The sequence below is a fragment of the Manis javanica genome, chromosome 11 (assembly GCF_040802235.1).
Source record: "Manis javanica isolate MJ-LG chromosome 11, MJ_LKY, whole genome shotgun sequence".
Lineage (NCBI taxonomy): Eukaryota > Metazoa > Chordata > Mammalia > Pholidota > Manidae > Manis > Manis javanica.
The window spans coordinates 15,644,760-15,669,243 of record NC_133166.1 but is presented as its reverse complement, the minus strand read 5'-3'; the positions used below and the strand labels follow the sequence as shown (position 1 = coordinate 15,669,243).

Below are 24,484 nucleotides of genomic sequence, written 5' to 3'. Positions count from 1 at the left end.
GGGAAACTTGTTTTCACAGAACCATTACTGTTTCTGTCCTTTGTATTAAAGGGAAAAGAAGATAGAGACATTGTCCCACGCCACTGAGGCAGCAGACACACTACAGCCTACACAAGTTCTGTGACGGGACCGTTAGAACCCTAGGACTGCTCTAGTCCAGCGCCTCATGTTCAGCAGATAGAACCTGAGATCAGGAAAGGGGAACGACTTGGTCGGGGTCCCCTGACTTCTGCTTCCCATCGCCCAGTCCATTTTCTCTGAAACTCCAGGGCTCAACACAGCTGCTCTCGGCAAGCGCTGTGTCTACAGTGATCAGGGTCCTTATCGTGCCCATTCCACTCTTTTCTTGTTACTTATACTGAACACGTAGGGGATACTAGGCACTAATATAGCTGCTTTATGTAGTTTCCTTTTGATCACAAATGTACCTTTGGGACTTGCTGGAATAATGTTATTGTAATGGAATAATTTAAAGAAACCATACTGAAGAGCCCAATGATATGTCCTTAGACTAATGAATATGTCTGGTGACCCAAGAGAAGGCAGCAGACAGAGACACCATGGAGCATACAGATTCTCACCCCACCTGGACGCTGAGCCTTGGATTCACAAGACCGAATGCCAGCTGGGCAGTCTCACCTTCACTCTTTACCTAATAGAAGCAGCATGATCTACTTGGCCAACCAAAAGCACTCTAGATATTTCACGTACTCTAATATTGAATGTGTCTTCATGTGTGGGTAATATAATCTTTAATCACCCCTATTCTAATTGATAGGCATACCTACTTGGGAAAGGTACATGGTATTCCCCAGTTTACACAAAAGCAAACTATAGTGTGAATTAAATTCCAAGTTATAGCCTTTTTTTCTCTCCCTGTATCATGCAGACAAAAAAAGAAGAACGTCTAGTGGAAGCCTCCTTCTTTTAGCCACTCATTTAATTTCTCTGATTTAATTTTTCTGAACCTCCAATTACTTTTCTATTAAAAAAAGGATACTATCGTCTTGGTTTACTTTACACTAAAAATGAAGTTAGTGTAAATGGAAATGATGCTTTGTATATTTAAAGTGTAACTTTTCTTCTAATATTGATAAATGAACATCAATTTATATTTTTACTAGAAGAGAAAGGCAGGATTTCATACTTTAAATCAAGCCTTGAGTCTCAAAATGCTTATACTGGCACTTTGGGAATAAATTAGACCCCAGAATCGAAGATAAATGGAAAGCATTTACAAGCTACATGATCTGGAAAATGGGAAGAGAGAGTTGTTTTTCAAGATGAGGGAAAGAAACAATTGACTAAATAATTAGAAAACAGAAATGACATGTTAACAGCACATCATGGAAAACAGGGACACTGGTAAATGCAGTAGGATTAATTATTTTCTTTTAACATAGCCTCAATGATCCGATGTAATGGGGGAAGGGACCGGCTGTTAGGAAAGGCAACAGAGCCACTGTTTAGTAAAAGCACAAACAATAACAAAATCACATTATTTTGCATTGCAAATTCAGAGTCAAACAGGACTCCAGATGCAGAAACAACTGATGGTGGCAAATGGACTTGCTGAGAAGGAGAAAAAACAATTGCTTCCATCACCACTGACAAACCAGACCCAACAGGAAACCCATAGACACCTTCCTCCCTTTCGGTTATGTTGTAGACTTCAGTTTCCATTCAAACACCTTGAAGCCTTTTTCTGTGGCTGTTTTTCCTGAGTTGTCTTCTCTGATTGAGCTAGCCTGGAGTCAGGACACCTGGATTTTATTTAATCCCAGCTCTGCAACTAGCAATCTGTGTGACCTCCGGCAAGTCATATACTACTCTGAGACTTGCATGCATCTGTACGGTAGGGATGCTAGTACTTTCCTATTGATATCTCAATATTTTGAGAGTTTTGAGGGTCAAGAAGGAAGCAAAAGGTATAATTGTTAAAAGCAGGGATTCTATAGCAAGGCTGCCAACTGTGTGGCCTTGAGCAAGTGGCATAAAATCTCTGGTCTCAGTTTCTTCATCTGTAAATTGGGGATAACTAGTATCTATATCACTGATTTGTTATAGGGATTGACTGAGTTAATACAGGTAAATTGCTTTGAGTATGATACTTATTAAACAAATGAGTATTAATTGTCTGCAGAAATGTGAAAGAAGTGAAGTTTAAACTTACTAAAAGGCCTGTCAAACATGAGGCAGAGAGGAGAAACAAATATTCCTCACATTAGTGATGTTTGATATATACCAGCATCACCAGGGAAACCACACTGAGCTCCTGGGTATCACCAGATGACCACAGAGTGAATTCCCGAGAGAGGAAGAGAGGAGAAAAACAGAAAACTGGAGAATGTGAGAGGAAAAAGAAAAAGTTCCCTGAAAAATGTTAAATCAGAATTGGCACCTGGCAGACTCTTATTTTTCTTCTAAAACCCAGCTCAGGCAGCCTCTCTGAAGGAATCATTGTAAAGTAAAGGAAAAAGAAAAGAGTAGAATATAGGTTAGGCTGTGACATCAGACTGACTGGGTTTATATCCTCAGCTCTGGTATGAATAAGCTGTGTGGCCTTAGGCAAGTGACCTCACCTAACTCTGAGACTATTTACTCTTCTGTAAAGTGGGGATGATAACAAATATTTCCCTCGTAAGATTTCATGAGGAGCAAATACTACCTAAGATGTTGAGAACACCATCAAGCACTTACCACACAGCAACGGTCAGTCGGTACTACTCCTGAGCCCTGAAATGTGCCCAGCAGTGTTCCTGGGTCTGTTCAGGTAACTATTAAAAGTCTCAGTAGAACTAGCTGAAGATAGTGGACCTCACGGGTATTAAGTGATTTGCTTTAGAACTGTCAGTTCCTGAGACACAGAGCTAGGATTCTAATGCAGCCCTTTCTGGTTCCCGAGGCCCATACTCCACGGCCTCCTAAACGAATCGCCAAGTGCAAATCACACTCATCCCACTGCACAGGGAATCACTTCACAACCCCAAACAAAACTTTTGCACACATTAAACAAATGCAGCATTTTACATAAGCCCAAATTTAATTCTTTTAAAGCCAAATGTGAATAGCTAATACAAATGTTAGTGACTATGGGTTATTAAAGGCAGGGTACTTTACGTACATCTCATAATCAGCACCACCAGCTTCACTGTTGTCACTAGCATATTACTGATTACCTACTCTGTGTCTGGTGCTGCACTACATGTCTATCTATGCTTCTCAAACTTTAAACTGAGTGACATTCACCTGGAGCTCTTGATAAAGTGCAGATTCTGATTCAGCAGGTCTGGGGAGACGGTGAGAATCTACATTTATAATCAGCTCCCAGCTGATAGTACTGCTGTGGCTGTATAAACCTTCCTGACAGAAGCAAGACTCTACAGGATTTTCTTATTCAATCCTCACATTAGTGCCATTGCAACAATATTCCAGGAACTATTATGCTCATTTTACTGAAGAAGAGATTGAGGCTACAAGAATTTTTGTGCCCTGCCTCACGATACAGCAAACAGGAGACAGAACCAGAATTCAATCTACCATCTCTCTGGGTGCAACGACCTTTAAAACCTTCCCTCAAACACATTGTAGAGTACATGTGATCTGCTTCATGACCTAGCACTTAAAGTTTTTCACAATTATTTTAGAAATAGAATGCCTTCCATTAGCCAAGTGTTCATATGTATTAAAAAAAATTACTAACTGGATATCAAAAGATGGTAAAAGCAATCTAGTAGGAAGGAAGAGGAATGAACAAGCACCTAAAACATAATAATAAGAAGATGATCCGTTCTGGCAAGGGCCTAAGAAGCCAAGAACTTTAATACAATTAAATGGAGTTTCAACTGGTTCATTCTTTCTGCTGGTCAATGTAGTTGTATATTAAAATTCAAAATTAGCATATAGATTTATATAGTAATTTCTTTTTTAGACATTTATCCCAGAAAAAAATAGACAAGTAAAGAAAAGTGTGTATGAGGATGGTCATTGTAGTATTATTTAAGAATAGTGAGTAACTGAGTACTGAATAATTGAATATGGTTGAATAATTGAATTCAATATCCATTGAAATAAAATTAGGTAAGTTATTGTGTATCCATACTACGGAAAACTATAGGTCTATTTAGAAGAATAAACTAAATTTATACGAAAGCACCTGGGTAATTATCCATAGTATATTTTTATATGGAAAAATAAAGCATGTGTCTGAACAATACATTTGGCAAGACTCCTTATGTAGTGAATGCTTAATAACTGGTAAAATTGGGATATATAAAGTTGCTTTATATACATGGTGCTTGTCAGGGGGTGGGATAAATATAAAGGCTTTCCCTTTCTTCCTTATGTAGTTATATTCACAGTTTGACCAAGTGACTATACTGTTTGTATAATTAGCCATAACTACAAGATCTTGCCATTGTAGAATGAAACATTCACTGTCAGATATATTGTAGTACAGGGGTTCAGACTGTTACTGCCACTGAGAAGCAGGAACTCCTCTCTCTGCCTTATCAGGTTTGGGAAGCTCCACAATAGGTGACCTTCCAACTAGAGCTAGAAGGTTGAGCAGTTTTCCTCAGGATGTAAAGAAAGGAAGAAATACACAAAATAGGAGGGACAAGTCAGGCAACTCACTGGGACCTGGTGACACCAAAATGAATAAACCTGGGTCCCATCTGCCCTCAATGAGCTCCCAACCACTATGAGAAGACAATTCACAACTCAAAGCAAAACAATGTAGGCATTTAGAGGGGAAATTCAATTTGGACATGAACTTTTGTGGGGAAGAATATTTAGTTCTTTCTACAGGGGTTCTCAGTATTTCTCCATCTTCAACACATCTGAATAATAGGATACATTATATCATAATGGTGGCACAGAAGGGTAGTAATCCAGAAGGTAATTGGGGGCTGGGTGTGTCAGTTTCCTGGTGATGATTCCTGGCCCAGAAAGGCACCCTGGAAGGGAATGTTGAGGGGCCTTGAGTAATCAAGTTTGGCTGCAGAAGCACTTGGTTTGGGGAACTTTAGAGCGCCTATGCTGAGTGAAACCTTGGCATCAGTTTCCTCCCCAAGACTAGATCCTTTTCCAAGAGTGGCCATGAATAATGCATAAGACATCCTCCTTTTCGATTTCCTACACTGTGAACCAATTTTATTCAAATATGCAAATAATATAAAACAAAAGTAATTTTAAAATGAAAATGTTAAAACAGTCACCTTCCACTAATTTAACTTCATATACTCTGTATTGACGATTAAGTCTTTATTCATAAGCATATACCTTTTTAAAATGTAATAATAACACATGTATACTCTGTTAATTCATTTTTATTACTTAACCTTACAGGTACCAATTTTCCCATGTAAATACATAGTCAATAATTGAAACTTTAATGACGTGATATTCTATTGCATTGATGTACCATAATTTATTTACCCAGTTGTCAAGCATTTAAACTGCATGGAATAACATGGTTTATATCTTCTTTTTATGTGTATTTTTAAAAATTATTTAAAATAAATTCCCCAGAGATAGGTAAGTCAAAGATTACAAATCACATTTTCTCCCAAAAGGGCCAAATTTCCATGACTACTCACCATATGTGTCTGTGTAGTTTTATCACAATGTCACTAGCACTTAGGATTATTGCTTTTAAACAAAACATTTCATAATATTAAAGAATTTAAAACTGAAATTGCCATGGTGCAATTTTTAAGATCCTCAACTGTAAGTGCTATTGAATCTTTTGTTCTGTTTTAGTGGAGAGGGTATGAGAATTTACTGGATTATAGGTGTCTGTATCATGTGTGCTTGGGCAAATTGTTTAATTTCTCTATTGTTTATTACTCATAGAATTCTCTATTCTTTTTTATTGTTTATTATTCATAGGGATAATAATAGTGTTTAGCTAGTACTGTTGTGAGGATTAAATGTGAAGCACCTAGAATGGTGCCTGGTACAAAATAATCACTCAACTTATGCTACATGTTACTGTTTTGTTATTACTAGTAGGACAAATAAGGTATTCTATTTTAATAGAACCAAAGGAGTGGGTATCTATTTTTGTTATGAGAATTGATATTCAAGTCATTTGGGATTAAATATTTTTTCTAAGTTATTTACATATATGCTATTTATGTATTTGCATACCAGTGCTTTATTATCAAGGCCACATAGCCACCTATTGATGTCTAATTTCGAGGAGGTATTCATCTCTTTTTATTTCCATTTCTTCATGCACCAAATACAAGAACGGACATACTTACAAGACTTTTGTGAGGATTTGAAATAATATACATAATTAGAGAAAATTTAATCCTCTTAGAGGCTAATATAAGAATTACCTTGGGAAGAGGACTGATTCTTTGTTCAGAAATTGCCATAATAAGCCCACTTGAGATGGGCTTCAAGGCTTTAAAGAAGAAAAGGAAACTACCATTCATGAGATAAGGAAGGAATTTGTTCCTGAAAAGGAGAGTGGAGAGTGAGGGGCTCGGGGGAAGGGTTGCACAAAGATGACAGAAGCTCTGCCATGACATCCTGTGTCCTCTTCTGATGCCACAAATTCTCCCTGAAGTCCCAGGACTCAAAATGTCTGTGGAGTGAGTTCATTTTAGGAGGAAATTCTGAATTTGACATGGAACAGTAAAAAGGGAGCCCCAGGAAAACTCAGGAACTAGAACTTAGTAAGGAGGCATGTGGGGAGGGATGAGACCAAATTAATGGAATTCCTCCCATTAAGGTTTTGGTCATCCTGAAGCAGTGGAATTAGGGAGATCTTAAAGTGCAAGGGGGCCCCAGTCAGCATCAGGATTATATGGATATAAATGCCTGGTGCATAAGAGTTAATTGCTCAATAAATTGTAGCATAATTTTTAACAACATAAACGTTTTGATTATGTTTTACAGTTGACTATATGCCTCTGCACATAAATCATCTCATTTAATCTTCTTAATAATTTCCCTTGGCATACTTGGGGAAGTCCTTTTCTCAATCTGTTGTTTTCCTTTCTATTTTATGTGTATACATTTTAAATCATATATAATTGAATATGTCAATTTTCCCCTATGTGATTTCATCTATTGATTTAAACTTTAGAAAGCCATTATTCCTCCAAGAAAATGGTAAATACACAATTGTATCTGTCGCCACTTGTCTGATGATTTTGTCTTCTTTTTTGTTCTCTACATGGTACATTCATGAAAGCAAACATATGTGGAACACAGATTGTAGGTAGTGAACTTCTATGGAATTTTATAATAGCTGGGTACCCACAATGACCTTGTGAGGTAGGTTTTACTGTACCCATTTGTTGTACCCATATGTTGGAAAATAATTCCAACATGTACTAAGCCCCCATTCCTACAAGGCTCTCTTCTAAGCCCTTTGCAGTGTATCTCCGCAACAACCCTATCACAAAGTACGGTCATTATCCTCCGTTAATGTATGAGGAAATGAAGGCAGAGAGCAGCTATGTCCCGTAGCTGAGGTCACAGAACTAGTAGGGGACAGAGTGGAAATTTATACCCTGCTCATCTGATCTTGGACCTATTTGCTTAATTACCACCTAATAGAGAAGACCCTGCAGTTCAGAGAGGTTGAGTGGGTTACACAGCTATTACATGGCTCTGTCTAATGGGACAGTCCAGGTTCTTTTTACAATATACTCTCTGCCTGAATCCCTCCCCATCTCAGACTGAACAGTGAAGATGGCAGTGCCACTAGCACTCAGACATCCAGCTAATCGCCCTCAACTTATTGAGCTGTGTATATAAACTGATCTATAAGGCGCGAGCGGGCAATATACTCAGGAAAGCAGGAGCTTCAGTGAGGGCAAATACGCTTCTCATGCTATTTCCACCGAGGGGTTTATATGACTGGTAAAAATTAAATGGCTATGTGATAAAATGACCATGAGATAAAGCAATTTTCAAGGGAATAGTGAGAGGAGGAACAAAAATGATTAAGCAAACGGTACTAACTGGGTGAGATGAGATGAAAAGAGTTAGCTGGGTAGAGCTGAGCTTGGTGAAGGTGGAAGGAACACTCAAACGCCCACAAACACACATACTCAGGAAGGCAGGTGGTCGCTCCAATGGGTGGGAGGGTAAGAATTTGATTTTCTATGGTTTAGGCATCACCCCAGTTAAACAATAAGTCAACAGGGAAAGAAGTAAAATTACTAGATCACTAAACAGCATTCACATGACAACCAAGCAGTATAAAAAAGGATGAGCAGCCAATGATGGGCTGGGAAAAATGAGAGTGCGGTGTGCTCTCTCTTCAGGGATATGCTCAATTCTGCCAAAAGGCAGACGTAGCTTCCAAAAGGCCTCTGTTCTCTTACACGTGAGCCCAAGTGGCCCCTCTTTCCCCTCTTCCACTCTGTGCCCTGTCACTGATCGCACTCCAGACACATTATCCAGTTTCTTGATCAAGCCGAGCATACACCTCCTTTGGGGCCTCCCCACCTGCTGTTCGCTCCTCCTAAAATAACAGTTACCCTTATCGCCAGCACCATCGTCATCATCATGCCCTCCTTTCCCGCATTCATTTCCCACAATGAATGTTGACAGGTTTTATTATTGCTCCCTTCCTACAGATATGGAAACGGAAGCACAGAAAGTTTAAAGCTTGCTCCATCCCATGCAACTAGATTGTTCTTCCTCCATTGCTTCCTTCCTCCTCCCAATTCTTACGCAGTCTTTCAGTCTCAGCTTTAAGATCACTTACTGAAGGAAAACAACTCTGACCACCACATCCTGATGCCTTCAGACTCTCAAAGCAGCTTGCACATAATTATCATGGCAGACACATTTCTATTTGGTTAGCATTTTTTCCTTCAGGGTGTAAGCTCCATGAGAGAAGGCACAGGCACACTTACATGTTAGGTGAAATGCCTGCCATATAATAGGTGCTTAACAAGTATTTATTGAATGACTGAATGTGAATGACTGAATAATAACTAGAACAATAGAGAGGATGACCCTTTTCTATGGTCAGATCTGGCTTCTATATATATAAAAAGAATATACACACGTGACAAGAAGAATACATACATATATTATGGCAATATAATTATATATATATATTTATAAGCATGTGTATGTTTATATAAACATGTAATATGATGTGTGTGATAAATATATATATATAATATACATATAATTATGTATATTATTGCAATGTATATATACATGGCGATGGGTAAGTGTACAGAGGAAATTAATAGTTATCCAGGGATGGCTGTCAGGGTGGCAGCTTATTAAAGTCACGTCACATAAAGCACAGTTGATGAATCAAGGCTGTTTGCCTTGGGAACAGAGGTTATGAAGATACAACATGATCAACTGCCCTGGTACATTAAGTAAGTTTACTGATAACTAACGTTTTCCCCCTCCTTTAAGAAAAGAGAGAAATGAAAAGAAAAAAAATCCAAACATAATTTCCTAGATCAAGTTTTTGGAACAGTACAAAGGGAAAGAAAATAAACAAAAACCTCTAAACAATTAAGAGCATGAATTTCATCTTGAGTTTTGAGGCACACCAACCTAGGCACAACATTAATCCACATCCCATATAAACAGGTCTATTTTTGAATGGTTAACATTCAACTAAAGTGGACTTCATCAGAAAGTAAATTCAAAACCAGTTTCCAGGAGTTTTACTATAGATGTCTTCTACATACTGATCACATCTGAATATTTGGTCTTCAATTATGTGTTGAACCCAAGGAGCAGCCTGGGGGTATTTGAGAATCAGCAACTGCTTCATTAGGTAGGCGCTCTACTCAAAGGGCCGTGAATTATGAGGAGCTTCCCACATTAGCCTGTGTTTTACACAGCAGTCACATGTCTATAAGGAGTATCAGTTGCTAAGCCTTGCACTCACATGTTCAGATTCTTGTTTTTAATACTCAGACTATGCCAAAAACCCTTCTGCTGAGGGTTCCCTATGTCCTCACCTCTTCTCCCACCCATCTTTTATTTGCCCTATGCTTATCTAAACACCCCCCAACACTTCGAACACACTTAAACCATAATTCCCCATGAAGACTTTCCAGATTTCTCTGGCCCAGGAATCTGGGTTCTTTGTGATATCCTCAAATTCACCTTAGCACTAAATTACCAAAAACAACTTAACAATATATGGTATATTTTGTATCTCAGACAACACTAGTTTCTAGTTAAAGACTGTGTATTTCTTTTGTTTCCAGTTTCCAGAGGGTGTTGTGTAAAATTGCTGAATGAATTATAGTGATGTATATTTTAGTATAGTATTATTGAATTAATTACAATCACTGAATGAATTTATAGTGACTTTTGCTGGGTTGACAAATCAAAGCATTACAAAATACATTTTATATTCTTTTTGTATTTTATTTAGCAATATTCTAACCCATTCCAAAAAGGATTTGAGATAGACCATATAAAAATCAAACACACCTCAAGGTTTCTGGAAAAGAAATAGCCTTCAAGCTATGAAGAAGAGGAAACATCAGGATATGTTAACCACAGGGTTAATATGGGAATGAACATTAAAATTTACTCTGAGTCTCTTGGTAGCCAAGGACATAGATAATATGTGACATAATCGCTTACTGTCTGATAAAATATAGTAGACCAGCTCTTTATCATTTTCATTATACTAAATTCTAATATAAACTTATCTCCTGAGATGTTACATAAGCAGTCACTAGGAAAAACAATGAATAATGTTGTCAATATATTTTACAACAAATGTGTATGGATTTTTCTTCTGATGTTTACCAAAGACAAAAAGTATGCCTAGAATTGAGACTGCTTAGAGACACAGGTGTATAATGTGTACTTAGATAAGTTCCCTTAAGAATCTTTTTTTTTTTTTCTCAACTAGGCTTTTGAGATAGACAATTAAGGGAGGTTTTCAATCAATATCCTCATCCTTTGTCATTGGTCTTTTCATCTTATGTCTTAGGAAGTTTGTCAGCTACACTCCATTCCTACAGCTTTATATTCATTTGATTTACATTTATCTGTAATTAGACAAGTTAATATCCATCCAGTGCTTTAGCTTCCACAGAATACCTTACTACCCATACAGAATATGTTATAATCCATTATTGAATGTGACCCTCACAAGAACACCACATATTATTACCTCCATATTTTATATGTAAAAGCTGACAGGATAAGAGATGAGGATCAGATACTTGAGTTCAGTCTACAGGCATAATGTGCATGATGCACACACCAACAAGATGAGGGTGGTGAAGGGGGACTCCAGACGGTCAGGGTGCTTCCATTCTTTTCCCGGATGATCCATTTTGAGATAGCAGTGCCATCTAGTGGTCATTTGGACACAAACGCATGAGGATGCTTCAAGATGGCCCCTGGACAGTGCGATCAACATTTTATGTTACACTGACATGCATTATTTGAGCTTAGAACATTTCCTGCTAGCTGACAGACTCTGCCCTTTCAGTATGGAAAGTGCACCACATCTACCCAAAGTCAATCAAAGCTATTGATCCTGATAAACGATTTGACCTCAACCAGTGGGTACTCACCCAGTTATTTAATGCTTAAGAAAGCCAGCAATATAATCTGAGGAGGTCAAGTGTGTTTAGGAAGGACTGTTGACACGGTATCAGAAAGAAGTCAACTGGTATGTGCATGTGTCAGAGAAAAACATGTTTTTCTGTGTGCTTCCCAAGAAAAGAGACACTGAAATATTGTTCCACAAATAAGATGGGGTCTGTGGGTAGCGATCATGACTAATAAGGAATGTGGTGCCTCTCATTAATGGTTGTATGATCATCTGACATGCATTATGTCATGGCTCTCCTATAAATGTTCACAGGCAGTGTGTGTTTTTCTTTGTTGGTTCATGTCATTAGCTTTGTTTGGAATATTCTCTTCTCTCCATCTGCACATCTGATGAGCCAACCAGTGCACCACCTTCTACATTAAGTTTGTACTTTCCCCCTCCTCTACTTTAGCTTATGACCTCTGATTTCTGGTTTTCTTCTCTTTTCAACATTTTGACCAGTTTTATTGAGAAATAATCGACATACGTTACTGTACAAGGTTAAGGCAGACAGTATGATGTCTCGGTTGTGCAATGATTACCCCATAGGTTCTGCTAACAGTCATCTTCTTGAATAGATACAATGAAAATTTAGAAAGAAAGGAAATGAAAATTTTCTCCTTGTAATGAGAACTCCTAGGATTTGCTCTCTTAACAATTTTCCTATACACTCCACGGCAGGGTTCGCTGCAGTCATTGTGCTGCACGTCACATGGTAGTACTTTCTTTCAACTGCAAGTTTGTACCTTTTGACTCTCTTCCTCTGGTTCCACCCTTCCTCCCACCCCCAAGTCTCTAGTAATCACAAGTCTGATCTCTTTCTATGTGTTCATTTTGCTTTGTCTGTTTTAGACCCCACATGTAAAGTGAGATAATACAGTATTTGTCTTCCCCTGTCTGACTTATTTTACTTAGCATCATGCTTTCAAGTTCTATCCATATTGTCACAAATGGCAAGGTTTCCTTAAATCGAGGTCTCTCCACACCTTAATGCAACTTTGAACACTTAACCTTTTTAGTTTTTCTTGTATCATTTCTGTCTATATTCTGAATCCTTTACTGGATCAGGAATATTCTGGGTATCTTAAGTCTTACTGGTTATGGTCTGAAAGAAGCCCTACAATGGCCAAGGGTCTATTATCATGACCCCCGGAGACTCTTGGGAGCTACTTTTGTTGTAGTTCTCCCGATTAGGGCTGTACTTAGACCAGTGTTGTCAGCCTGAGAAGACTGGAGGTGATGAATGAGAACCATTTTTAAGGGTGAGGGTACAGTGCTGCATTGTATGCCATTAGTCATCCCGTGTACTGCATAACCCAAAATTTGATAAAGTGCACTTGGCCTATAGGAGGTGACCCCAGCAGAGAACAGGTCTAGTCTTACACAAGGCTGATCTTGGGGTATAGGTGGGGCATAAGTGAATTTTCTATAGCTTTGATCTGACTCACACTTGCCCATACATTATCATTTGCAACTGTGCATCCTCCAAGTGAGGATTTTGAATTTCTAAAACTGGCACCTTTTCCTGTCCTGTGCAATGCTGCTGACCACTCTACCATCCTTACTGCATTAACTTTCTTTTTTATGCTTTAGGTCATTCAAACTTGATCTGCTCAGGGTTAGAATTTTGCATACAATTGTGGAATAAATGTGCAAATAAGTGAATGAATAAACACGTGAATTACCAAATGTATGGAGAAAGGAATGTGTGAAGAAGTGCATGAGGTGATCTTTTTTTCATTCATCCAATTTACAAGTTACTTCTCAATCACCAAACTCTGTAAGGTATTGGGAGACTGTGTTTGGACACATGAATCAAGCATAACAAAATTGGTATAAAGAAATTTGGTAAGGGTGGTGTGTCTCTCTTCCTACCTCCCAGCACACAGCTCAGCTACCTAGTGAGTCTCACGTCTGTCCATATTGATATCAGGTAGTTGGAAGGTAGCCTAAGGCAATAAAGAACTATAAAATGGAAAGTACACACACACAAAAAAAAACCTCACAAAGAATAAACAACAAGCAGCCATGGTCCTACCACCAAGTTAAACATTGTTGACATGTTAGTATGTATAATTCCAGGAATATTAATAAAGTAGAAGCACATACATACTAATGTGTATGGGTCTCTTAATAGGTGCCGAGCACTAGCATTATTTCTCTTTGCAAATGTTATATTATTTAATTACTGCCATAGATACTGGGCAACACCTTCCAGAGCTCCCCTTCAGAACTAAAGTACAGACTTTGCCATTGCTGGGAAGGTTGGCTTGCTGAGCTTCAGCGCCCAGCTGTCTGCCCTGACCAAGAATCACCTCCACTGTAAAAAGCTGCCTCCCAAACTCAGGGTACTTTCTAGGGTCAGACAGCATCCACTGCTGATCCACAGGGAGGGATAAAGGGCCATCCCATCTCACTAGAACTTGGGGCTCCAAAGGGCAGTTTGGGGGCTCATCTTGGGGTTGGTTCTTTTGTAACTTCTGCTCAATTCAGCTGCCATCCTTCCTACTCAAGTGCTGGTCCTGAGAAGACTCCTCAGTAAAGTTTCAGAAGCTAATCTGTCTCAGTTGGCTTCCTGTGGGGAGCTCCAAGCTGCAGTGGTTCCTTGAGGGTAGGTAATATATTAGATCATATTTCAAATTCCCACTTGACAGATAATGAAACTGAAGCAGAATGATGTGAGCCAGTTGCTGAAGGACCCCCACCAGTAAGATGGCGAACTTCCGGCTTCTCTTCCGGGTCCTCAGTTCCTGACGGCGCCACCTGAAGACCAATCACCTCTCTCCCCACTCCCAGTCCCAGCACCTAGCCAATAGCCACCAGCCCTGTAGAAGTAACACCACAATCACCCCATGCCCTTCCTATATAACCCAGCACCTTTCCCCAATAAAGCGGATTTCTCTGGTGAATTGCTGCTGTGTGTCGCTCCTTTCCTTTCATTGGTGCCAAAACCCGGGAGACAGGACACCCTAACTGGGCCCCGTCTTCCCCTCCTGACACCAGCAGCAGCTTGCCCTTGTCCTCTTTTTCCAGCACTGGCTCATCACACTCACCACTCCTCTCTGGCCTTTAGGTAAGTTTTCCCCCCGGAGTGGGCCACTCTTCCCCGAGCTTTCGCAGTGCCATTGACCGTGATCGTCCGGCAAGGCCCTGACGCTCGGGGATGAGGAGGGAACTCTTCCCGCCTCAGGCCTTCACGGCTGCGGCGGACCCTCAGGCCCCCCCCTCCAACAGCCATAAACGAGGTGACTCCTTTGCGGATGAGAACGCTCCCTTTTTTCCCCCTTCCTCCTTCTGTTCCATCTGCCGAAATCCGTTCGGTCTGCTGAAAATTCCTAGTACTAGGTACCTCGTGACTCCGGCACTCTGCCTTCTTAGGGAAGTCTGGGTGACGACCCACACTTCTAAGAAATTCTGACTCGTATACGAGTTTCCGCAGACCACCAAGGATCATTGGGGACACCCTTTGTCTCCTTGGGGTCTGCTCCCAGTCCGAGGATCTCCGTTCATCTTCCCCTGTTTGTCTCATTCTCTGTCCTTTAGCCATGGGAGCCTCCTCATCCCTCCCTGAAAGTTCACCTCTTGAACGCCTGCTTAAGCATCTAACTACCCTCTCCCTGATGCCTGATATAAAACCAAAACTTCTCCGTAAATACTGCTCCCAAGATTGGCCAACATACCCCCTGGACAATAACAACCAATGGCCCACAGGGGAAACTCTTGATCCTAACATCACTCGCGATCTTTTTAACTACTGCCAGCACCTGAAAAAATGGAAGGAGATTCCCTATATCGAAGCTTTTAGCCTCCTAGGTCAAAATCCCAGCCTCTGCACCACCTGTTCCCCGCCCCAAGTTCTCCTAGCCTGCAAGCCATCTCCCTCCCCTCCCCACACTCCCAGTCCCTCTTCGATTACCTTTGACCCAGCCGAGGAGCTTCCGCCATACAGGCGTCCCCCTTCAGCTCCTCCCCCTCCTACAACCCCTCCACCCTCCACCACCGTCGCAGCTGCCTCCCGTCCTCTCCCTTCCCCATTCTCTCCTACAACAGCCCCTCCCCCTTCCTCTACCACTGCCGTCGCCGCTGCCTCCACCCCCGCAGAAGCCTTCCATCCTCTCCCTTCTCCCTCCTCTCCTTCCTCCACCACCATCTCCTCCCCCACCTCACCCCTCCACCTCCATCCCCCTCACCTTTCCCCCTCTGGCAGATCAAGCCTGAGCCTTTCAGCACACCTCTAACTAAGTCCCAGGAGCCTCCTCCGTCTTTGCCCCCTCAGACTCGGTCCCGAGGGCCTCCCAAAATTATCGCGTCTTTGCCCCCATCACCTGTTTCTCCCCCACAGACTGAGCCAGAACCCTTCAGTCCCCCTCAGACTCAGTCCCGAGGGCCTCCCAAAATTATTGCCCCACTCTGGAAAGTAGCAGGATCCGAAGGCATTGTGCGCATTCACGTCCCTTTCTCTTTAGGAGATTTAGCCCAACTTGAGAAACGCCTAGGTTCCTTTTCCACTGATCCCACAACATACATCGAAGAGTTTCAATGGACCCTCCAGTCTTACAGCCTCACACATCATGACATTTTCATGCTCCTGGCCAATACTCTCCTCCCTGAAGAGCGTAGACGAGTTTGGGACTTTGCCCAAATGCACGCTACTGAAAGCCACAGGACTGACCCCACTACCCCCCTGGCCCCACTGCTGTCCCCAAACAAGACCCACTCTGGGATTATAACACCACCATGGGTCTCCGCTCGAGATATTTTTGCCTCCTGCTCAATAGCAGGTCTGAAAAAGGTAGCTCGTAAAGTAGTCAATTTTCAAAAGCTTCAAGACATAATTCAAAAGAGGGGCGAAACCCCCTCCGAGGTCTTAGACAGACTCACTCAAGCCCTATTACAGTATACCAGCCTAGACCCAGAAACGCCTGATGGAAGACATGTCCTTATGACATACTTCCTAGCTCAAAGCTACCCCGATATTAAAGCTAAACTCAAAAAGTTAGAACAGAGCCCCGCTATCCCACAGACTGAGATCCTAACAGTGGCCTTTAAAGTCTTCCATAACTGGGAGGAGGAGAAAGAGCGCTGTAAACAAAAGGCTGATCAGGCCAATTTCCAAATGTTGGCCCAGCTGATAAAAACCACAACCTGGGCGCCCCTCTACAAACAAGCCCCCCCCCAGGAGCTTGTTACAAGTGCGGAAAAGAGGGACATTGGTCAAGGGCGTGCCCCTTCCCCAGATTTCCTACCACCCATGCCCCAGATGCCACAAAAAGGGCCACTGGAGGTCTGATTGCCCAACTACCCGAAGGGGAGGCTGGACGAACAACCCCCATCCTAAGCCCGCCGTAGTGGGGATGGTAGAGGAAGATTGATGGGGCCCAGGGGCTTCTCGCCTGACCATTTCCATCACCAAACAGGAGCCCAGGGTTACTTTAATAGTAGACGGTCACCCCACCTCCTTCCTCCTAGATACAGGAGCCACCTTCTCGGTCTTGCAAGAATACCGGGGCCCTACCACACCTGCCATTACTCCTATAGTTGGAGTACGAGGTAAACAGATTTTCCCATTAAACCGCCCCCCCCCCTTTATGCACAATCCAAGACAATCCCATACCTTTCTCCCACTCCTTCCTGGTTATGCCCCAGAGTCCCATCCCTTTACTAGGACGGAACATCCTTTCTCTCCTCCACATTTCCATAACTATATCCACTCCCACAGCCCCCAGTACTCCCTTTCTGATGGCCCTCATAGCCGACGACCCCCCTCTACCCAATGAAAGCTCCAGTTCCGCCCTCATACACCCTGTAAATCCCAAAGTTTGGGACATTTCAAGCCCCTCCGTGGCTCTATGTCCTCCTGCCTCTATCAAATCATGTGACCCCTCTCAGTATATCTGTCAGGCCCAATACCCCCTAACCACTTCATCCCTCATAGGCCTCCAACCCATCATTCAAGATCTCTTAAACAAACATTACCTCAGACCCACTCACTCCCCATTTAATACTCCCATATTAGCTGTTAAAAAAGCCAACGGATCTTTCTGCCTTGTCCAAGACCTTCATCTCATCAACATGGCTGTTATCCCTATCCATCCCTTAGTTCCAAATCCATACACCCTTTTATCACAGATCCCTGCCTCGGCATCCCACTTCTCAGTCCTAGATCTCAAGGACGCATTTTTTTCTATCCCTCTGGACCCCTCCTCCCAAGATTTTTTCGCCTTCATCTGGACAGACCCATACACAAGACATTCTGAACAACTCACCTGGACAGTTTTGCCACAAGGCTTCTGAGATAGTCCCCATATTTTTGGACAGGTCCTAGCTCAAGACCTCAAACAGTTTCATCATGATCACTCTGAGTCCACCTTATTACAATATGTGGACGATCTTCTACTCTGCAGTCCCTCGTGGGAACAGTCTCAACTTGACACTGCCTCCCTACTTAACCTTCTAGCTTCTAGAGGTTACTGAGTATCCCCCGTCAAAGCTCAAATCTCTTCCCCTTCTGTCACTTACCTCGGATTCCTTCTGTCTCAACAAAGAAAGTCCATTACCTTAGACAGAAAACGACTCCTCTGTGACCTGCCCATTCCCAAAACCAAGACAGAAATCCTTTCCTTTCTAGGCTTGGCTGGGTATTTTAGAGCATGGATCCCTAACTTCTCCCTGTTGGCAAAACCCCTATACAACCTCAGCAAGGGCTCCCCTGAAGAACCATTATCATCCTCACCCCAACACTCCTTCATTAAGCTCCGTCAAGCCCTTGTGGAAGCCCCAGCTCTCCATCTTCCTGATTTGTCGAAGCCCTTCTCATACATTCATGAGAGGTCCAGTCAAGCTCTAGGAGTCCTAGGCCAATATTATGGCCCATCCTTTGCCCCAGTAGCTTATCTTTCCAAGCAATTAGACCCCACAGTTCGGGGATGGGCCCCCTGCCTACGGGCATTAGCCGCTGGGCAGCTCTTGCAGAAAGAAGCTCATAAACTAACATTTGGGGCACCCCTTACCATTCTGTCCCCACATCACCTGAAAGATCTCTTAACCTACAAAAGTTTACAGACTCTCCCTCCCTCCAGACTCCTGACCTTACTGTCCTCTTTCCTCCAAAATCCAGACATTTCTTTCCTCCCCGCCAGCCCCTGAATCCGGCCACTCTTCTTCCTCTACCCTACTCTCCTCATACTCCCTCGCATGATTGCCTGGAAGCCCTTCACAACTTCCTTCCGTGCCACTCCACGATCTCCGAAGGAGCCCTCTCACACTCCGACCTCATCTGGTTTACTGATGGGTCCTCCTTTAAACATGAGGGCACCCACTACACAGGATATGCAGTAGTCTCCCTCGAAGACGTCATTGAGGCACGAGCCCTACCCCCCGGTACAACCAATCAACAGGCCGAACTCATTGCAGCCATCAGGGCTTGCACTCTGGCCCGGGACATGTCTCTCACACTGTACACTGACTCCAAATACGTATTCCACATTCTCTTGTCTCATGCGGCAATATGGAAAGAATGAGGCCTCCTCACCACAAAAGGAAATTCCATAACTAATTCAGCCTTAATTACTAAACTTCTAGAGGCGTCACAACTCCCACACCGACTAGGCATAGTCCACTGCAAATCACATCAAAAGGATGACTCCCCCATTGCAAGAGGTAACAACAAAACCGACAGAGTAGCCCAGTCAGTTGCCCTATCAGAAGACACACCAGACAACAATCCGTCTGCCCTTGCAGTTTTAGCCTTATCACAAGACACCCTCCTTTCCCAGGACAAAGAGTCTCTCTTCCACTTCTTACACAATCTGTTCCATCCCAGCCCCCAATCCTTGATCCATTTTTTACAATCCTTTTTTTCTTTCTCTCCTGAAGATAAAACCCTACTTGACCAAATCACCAGCAAGTACACCATCTGCCAACGCACTAACCCTAATACCCCCCTCAAGGCCTGACGGTTCCCGGCTCATCAAGCAAGGGGTAATGTCCCCGCCGCAGATTGGCAAATAGACTTCACTAACATGCTCCCTCTACGGCATACCAGATACCTACTCGTGTTAGTAGATACATTTTCAGGATGGGTCAAAGCTTTCCCCACCACTAACAAACGAGTGTCCACAGTTGCCTCTATCCTCCTCACCCAGATCTTTCCTAGGTTTAGGATGCCCACTTCCCTCCAATCAGATAACGGCCCTGAGTTCACTGCCCAAATTATCCAGAACCTCTCCAAGTCGCTCTCGCTCCCCTGGTATTTACATTGTCCTTATCAACCACAGGCTTTGGGAAAAGTAGAAAGAGCCAGTAGTACTCTAAAGGACATCCTGACCAAACTATCTCTAGAACTACACCTTGACTGGGTTCACTTACTTCCCTTAGCTCTACTCTGCATTCGGGCCCTCCCAAAGAAACCTTCCTTCTTGTCCCCCTTTGAGATCATGTACGGCCGCCTGATTCTACCCCCAGGGCTCCCTTCCCACAAAGGACCAATTCCTCCCAATATGGCCCTTCCACTACTCTCTCTCCTCCGCACTGAATTGTGGAAATATCAGGATTGGCTCCTTCCTGATCCATCCGTCTCCCAAAATCCTCCTGTCTTACAGCCCGGCCAACTAGTGTTTTATAAGCCACCAGAGGATTGGCCCTCTCTCACCCCAAAATGGGAAGATCCACACCCAGTTATTCTCTGCACCCCCTCGGCCGCCAAGCTCTTACTGCCTGATAACTCTGTCACCCCTTGGATTCATATCTTCAGGTTGAAACCAAATACCCAGGACCCACCTTCTCTGGACACCCAAGACCCATCAGTCACAATCCAGAGTCCTTCGGATACAGCCCAAGACACTGTCTACTCTACCACGCCTCATCCCTCTGATCCCTTGAATCTCCACATCTCCTGTTCACCCCCTTTGCCATCCACATCTGAATCATGACTTTTTCCTCCTTTACTGCTCTCTCGCTTTTTGTCCTCATTCCTATTGTCTTCCCCACCACCCCAGCCTCCTTTGTATGGTGATTCAAAGTCAGACAAACTTACACACAGAATAAAACAAAAGTTACTGCCCTCATTGCCACATCAGACTGCCCTCTGGAAGGCTGCTCTGAGCCTTTATACCTCCACTTGCCTCCTTCCACCGAAGTGTTCACTAACAGCTACCCTTATTCTCCCTACCTCTGCTTCCTCTATGACCAAAGACAAGCCTATTGCAGGCGATGGCAAGACACCTACGGGGGATGTCCCTACTGGTCTTGCGCCATTCACTACATGGGTAACTCCCGGTACCCACAGTATTACTCCTCCAACCGCTTCATGAAATATCCCAACGGCTCATTCTCCTTATCAATCCCAGATCCCTGGGACTCTCGATGGGCCACCGGAGTCACAGCTTCAGTTTACTATGGGGGGGTCCTCGACCCCGCACGGTACCCTTCATATCTCTTAAGAGTATGTTCCCTCTCACTCCCAGATCTCTCATGTTGCATCAGATATCGGACATTCCGAAAAAGTCATTATCCAAACTCTTGATGGCGCCTCTTCATCTTCTTATTCCTCCTACTCTTGGTTACAGCTCATTCAAGACACCACCATCTTTCTCAACCACACCCTCAACACCGCCAATTGTTTCTTGTGCGCATCACTAGAGCGCCCACTGCTGGCCGCCGTGCCCCTTAATATTTCCAACTACTCCTTCCATGCAGAAGGACAACCCCTCTGCCCCCTGGCAGACATACCCCTATGGGAACCAAATACGCAGATAATCTCACCATCCACCACTGTGTAGGCCCCACTCCACCCCCCTCCAGCGCACTTCACTGCCTCTCTATCTACACCCCTACCTCCGGCTCTAAGACTTTCACGCAACCGGGACACTTCTTTTGGTGTAATGGCAGTCTTTTCAACTCACTGCCTCCCAACTTCAATATATCCTGCATTCTCGTCACCCTAATCCCACAGCTTACACTTTACAGCATGGCAGAATTTCTTGAGCTCCAACCTCCCTTGCCCTCATGCACAAAAAAGGCTGCTTTCCTTCCCACCATGGTCGGTATCTCTTTGACCACCTCAGCCATTGGGGCAGGGTTTTCGGGAGGAGCCTTGGATCACTCTCTATGGGCAGTTAGAGATCTCAACGCCAAACTTGAGGGAGCCCTGACATCCACTGCCGATTCCCTAGCCTCTCTCCAAAGACAGGTCATTTCGCTAGCTAAGATCACCCTTCAAAACCGGCGGGCCTTAGATCTGCTTACAGCCAAAAAGGGCGGCACCTGCATCTTCCTTCAAGAGGAGTATTGCTATTATATCAACGAATCCGGCATTGTAGAAACTGACATTACCAAACTCACCAACCTTGCCTCCAGCCTCCACTTTGCTTCCAATTCCAACCCATTCTCTTCAATACTAACAAACCCCCTCCTTACCTGGCTCTGGCCCATTGCAGGCCCCATAATAATCTTTCTTCTTGCCTGTCTCTTCTTACCCTGTATAATAAAGTTCATCAAATCTCAAGTCGGAAAAATCTCTTATCAAACTTTCAACCAGCTTTTACTCAGGAACTATCAGCTTCTGGCCACAGAAGATCCCTCACCCTCATGTAACCTCCTCACCACATGCTGAGATGGACCCCTCTCTCCGCTGGAAACTGTTCCTGGAAACAATGGCCGCAGACGCCTGGCTCCTGGCACCTGTATCCTCTTGGCACCATTGGAATCAACAAGTCCTCGACCTATGGTTACAGGGAACCTTCATTGATTTCCAACCTGAAGAAGTCCACATCTACTCGTCCTTACTGTGGGGAGTCCTAGCAACCCTTTCCTCCCAATCCTCAAGCCCTCACTCCCTTCTCCGCCCCCGTTCAGCAGGAAGCAGCCAGAGAGAAAGCAACGTCCACAAACCCATAGAGGAGAAAGGGGGGAATGAAGGACCCCCCACCAGTAAGATGGCGAACTTCCAGCTTCTCTTCTGGGTTCTCAGTTCCCGACGGTGCCACCTGAAGACCAATCACCTCTCTCCCCACTCCCACTCCCAGCACCTAGCCAATAGCCACCAGCCCCGTAGAAGTAACACCACAATCACCCCATGCCCTTCCTATATAACCCAGCACCTTTCCCCAGTAAAGCGGATTTCTCCAGTGAATTGCTGCTGTGTGTCACTCCTTTCCTTTCAGTTGCCCTTGGTCCTGATGAAGAGGGGTGAAGAGGATTCCTAGGTGATCTGACTGTTGAGATTCCTACTGTAACAAGCTGATTAACATGAGCCAGTTCTTAGGAAAAGAACTGATTTTGGAATCTGTCTACCCAAGAAAGGAAAAGCAGAATTGTGTCTCTTCAGGTTTGAGCTTCTCCTTCCTACCTTCTCCCACTTTATCCACCCCATGGCCCCCAAGGAATAGGGATTTTGTTTTGTGGTTTTAGGATGTTCAGACTCAAAAAGGAAGACTGTATTGTGCAGTCTCAAAACTGCGGGCATGGAGCTAGTAGTTGGAGTGGAGACCATGCCACGAGATGCCAGCCCTGGGGAGTGAGATGCCCTCAGGCTGAGGGGGAGCCTAAATGCCAAGGGTTTGCATACTGTCCTTAGAAAGCTTCCTGGGGCGGTGCTCAGACATCGCAGACAGTGGTGTGTGGACATGGGAAGAAGTTCACAGTAAGAACTTGATTTAAAGAACTGCAGCAAAATATCCTCAAGTTTAGTGTGTGGGGCCACCAGCTTTGAAAAGAAGAAATTGGCTTGAACTGTAAGCATCTCTAAAATGGTGTAAGAAACCAATGTGTCCCCCAGATTATACAGCAGTACATAAACCTAAGATTCCTATAGCATTCCATGGATGCCAACACTAATGTCTGAGAATGGATGTAGCACCAGTTGTGTAGGTAGATGTTGTAGTGTGGTTCCTTTTACCTAGAGATATACAGGATATAGTAGTTATCTTTTTTTACCAGGTCATTTTCCATGTCTGCATATAAAACCATTATTCTTTATAATTCATCTAACAATTAGCTTAACTAATCCAAATTGCTTAATTTTAGTTTGGTTTGTTTAATTTAATCTAAACTCAGTTCTTAGCCATTTAAATTAATTTCAATTTTTCTTGTTATAAACAACATTGCAATAAACATCCTTATACAGTATTTATGTTCACATTCGATGTTGTGTGTTTAGGATCAACTATTAAAAATGGAATTGCTCAGTTTTATAGAAAATATACTTTTCTAGGGTGTGGATACATATTCCCTATTTGCTCTACTTAACATCTGATCCATTTTAACCCCTACAAGTATATGTTCCTACACTCTCACCAACCAATTCTCTTCTTCAGTCATTGTCAATTTTATGTGCAAAATGTGGTCTTTGATTGTTCTTAGGTATCAGCATTCATGGTTTGCTTCAAACACTTTGATTTTTATAACATGACCAGTACAGACCCTCAAGGAAGATGTATTTAACAAGGGCCACATTGCAGAGATCCAGCACTTTTTGCAAATTCCTTATTCCCCTGCCAACTATGAGTGTCTCATATAGGATTCCTCAGGTAGAACAGACAAGTTGGATGAAAATCATAAACACAATTAGGTTAGATAATAGAACTCAGTCTCTCTCTCTTTCCAAATCAAAGCTGCCTTTTCTTGCATGACATCCTCAAAATTCGAGAGCAACAAAAGACAGCAGCACAGGAATTGATCTTGGAGTGTGGACAGTTCAGAACAGCATAGAAAAGCAGACACCAAACCCTCTGAGCCTCCAAGGATAGGCTCTGACCTTTACAATAATTGCTGTGTTTCTCCTCGAGGTCAACACCTCTGCTCTCCCCAGCAATTGTGGATATGCAATGGGAACATTTTTTAATTCATTTTTAAATTTATTATGTGTTCAATATATTTATACTGAGCACTTATACTTTGCATCAGGCTCTATTC

At 43.0% G+C, this 24,484-nt stretch overlaps 1 long non-coding RNA gene across 1 annotated transcript in view; it reads right to left on the bottom strand.

Annotated features, from left to right (window-relative positions):
• Positions 1–10,947: 10,947 nt before the first annotated feature.
• The window catches only part of LOC140844179 (uncharacterized), a 29,864-nt gene continuing 16,327 nt past the window's right edge, over positions 10,948–24,484 (bottom strand). Inside the window, exon 3 of the long non-coding RNA XR_012122386.1 lies at positions 10,948–11,375. This is a non-coding gene — a long non-coding RNA (uncharacterized lncRNA). The remainder of the gene's footprint in view (positions 11,376–24,484) is intronic.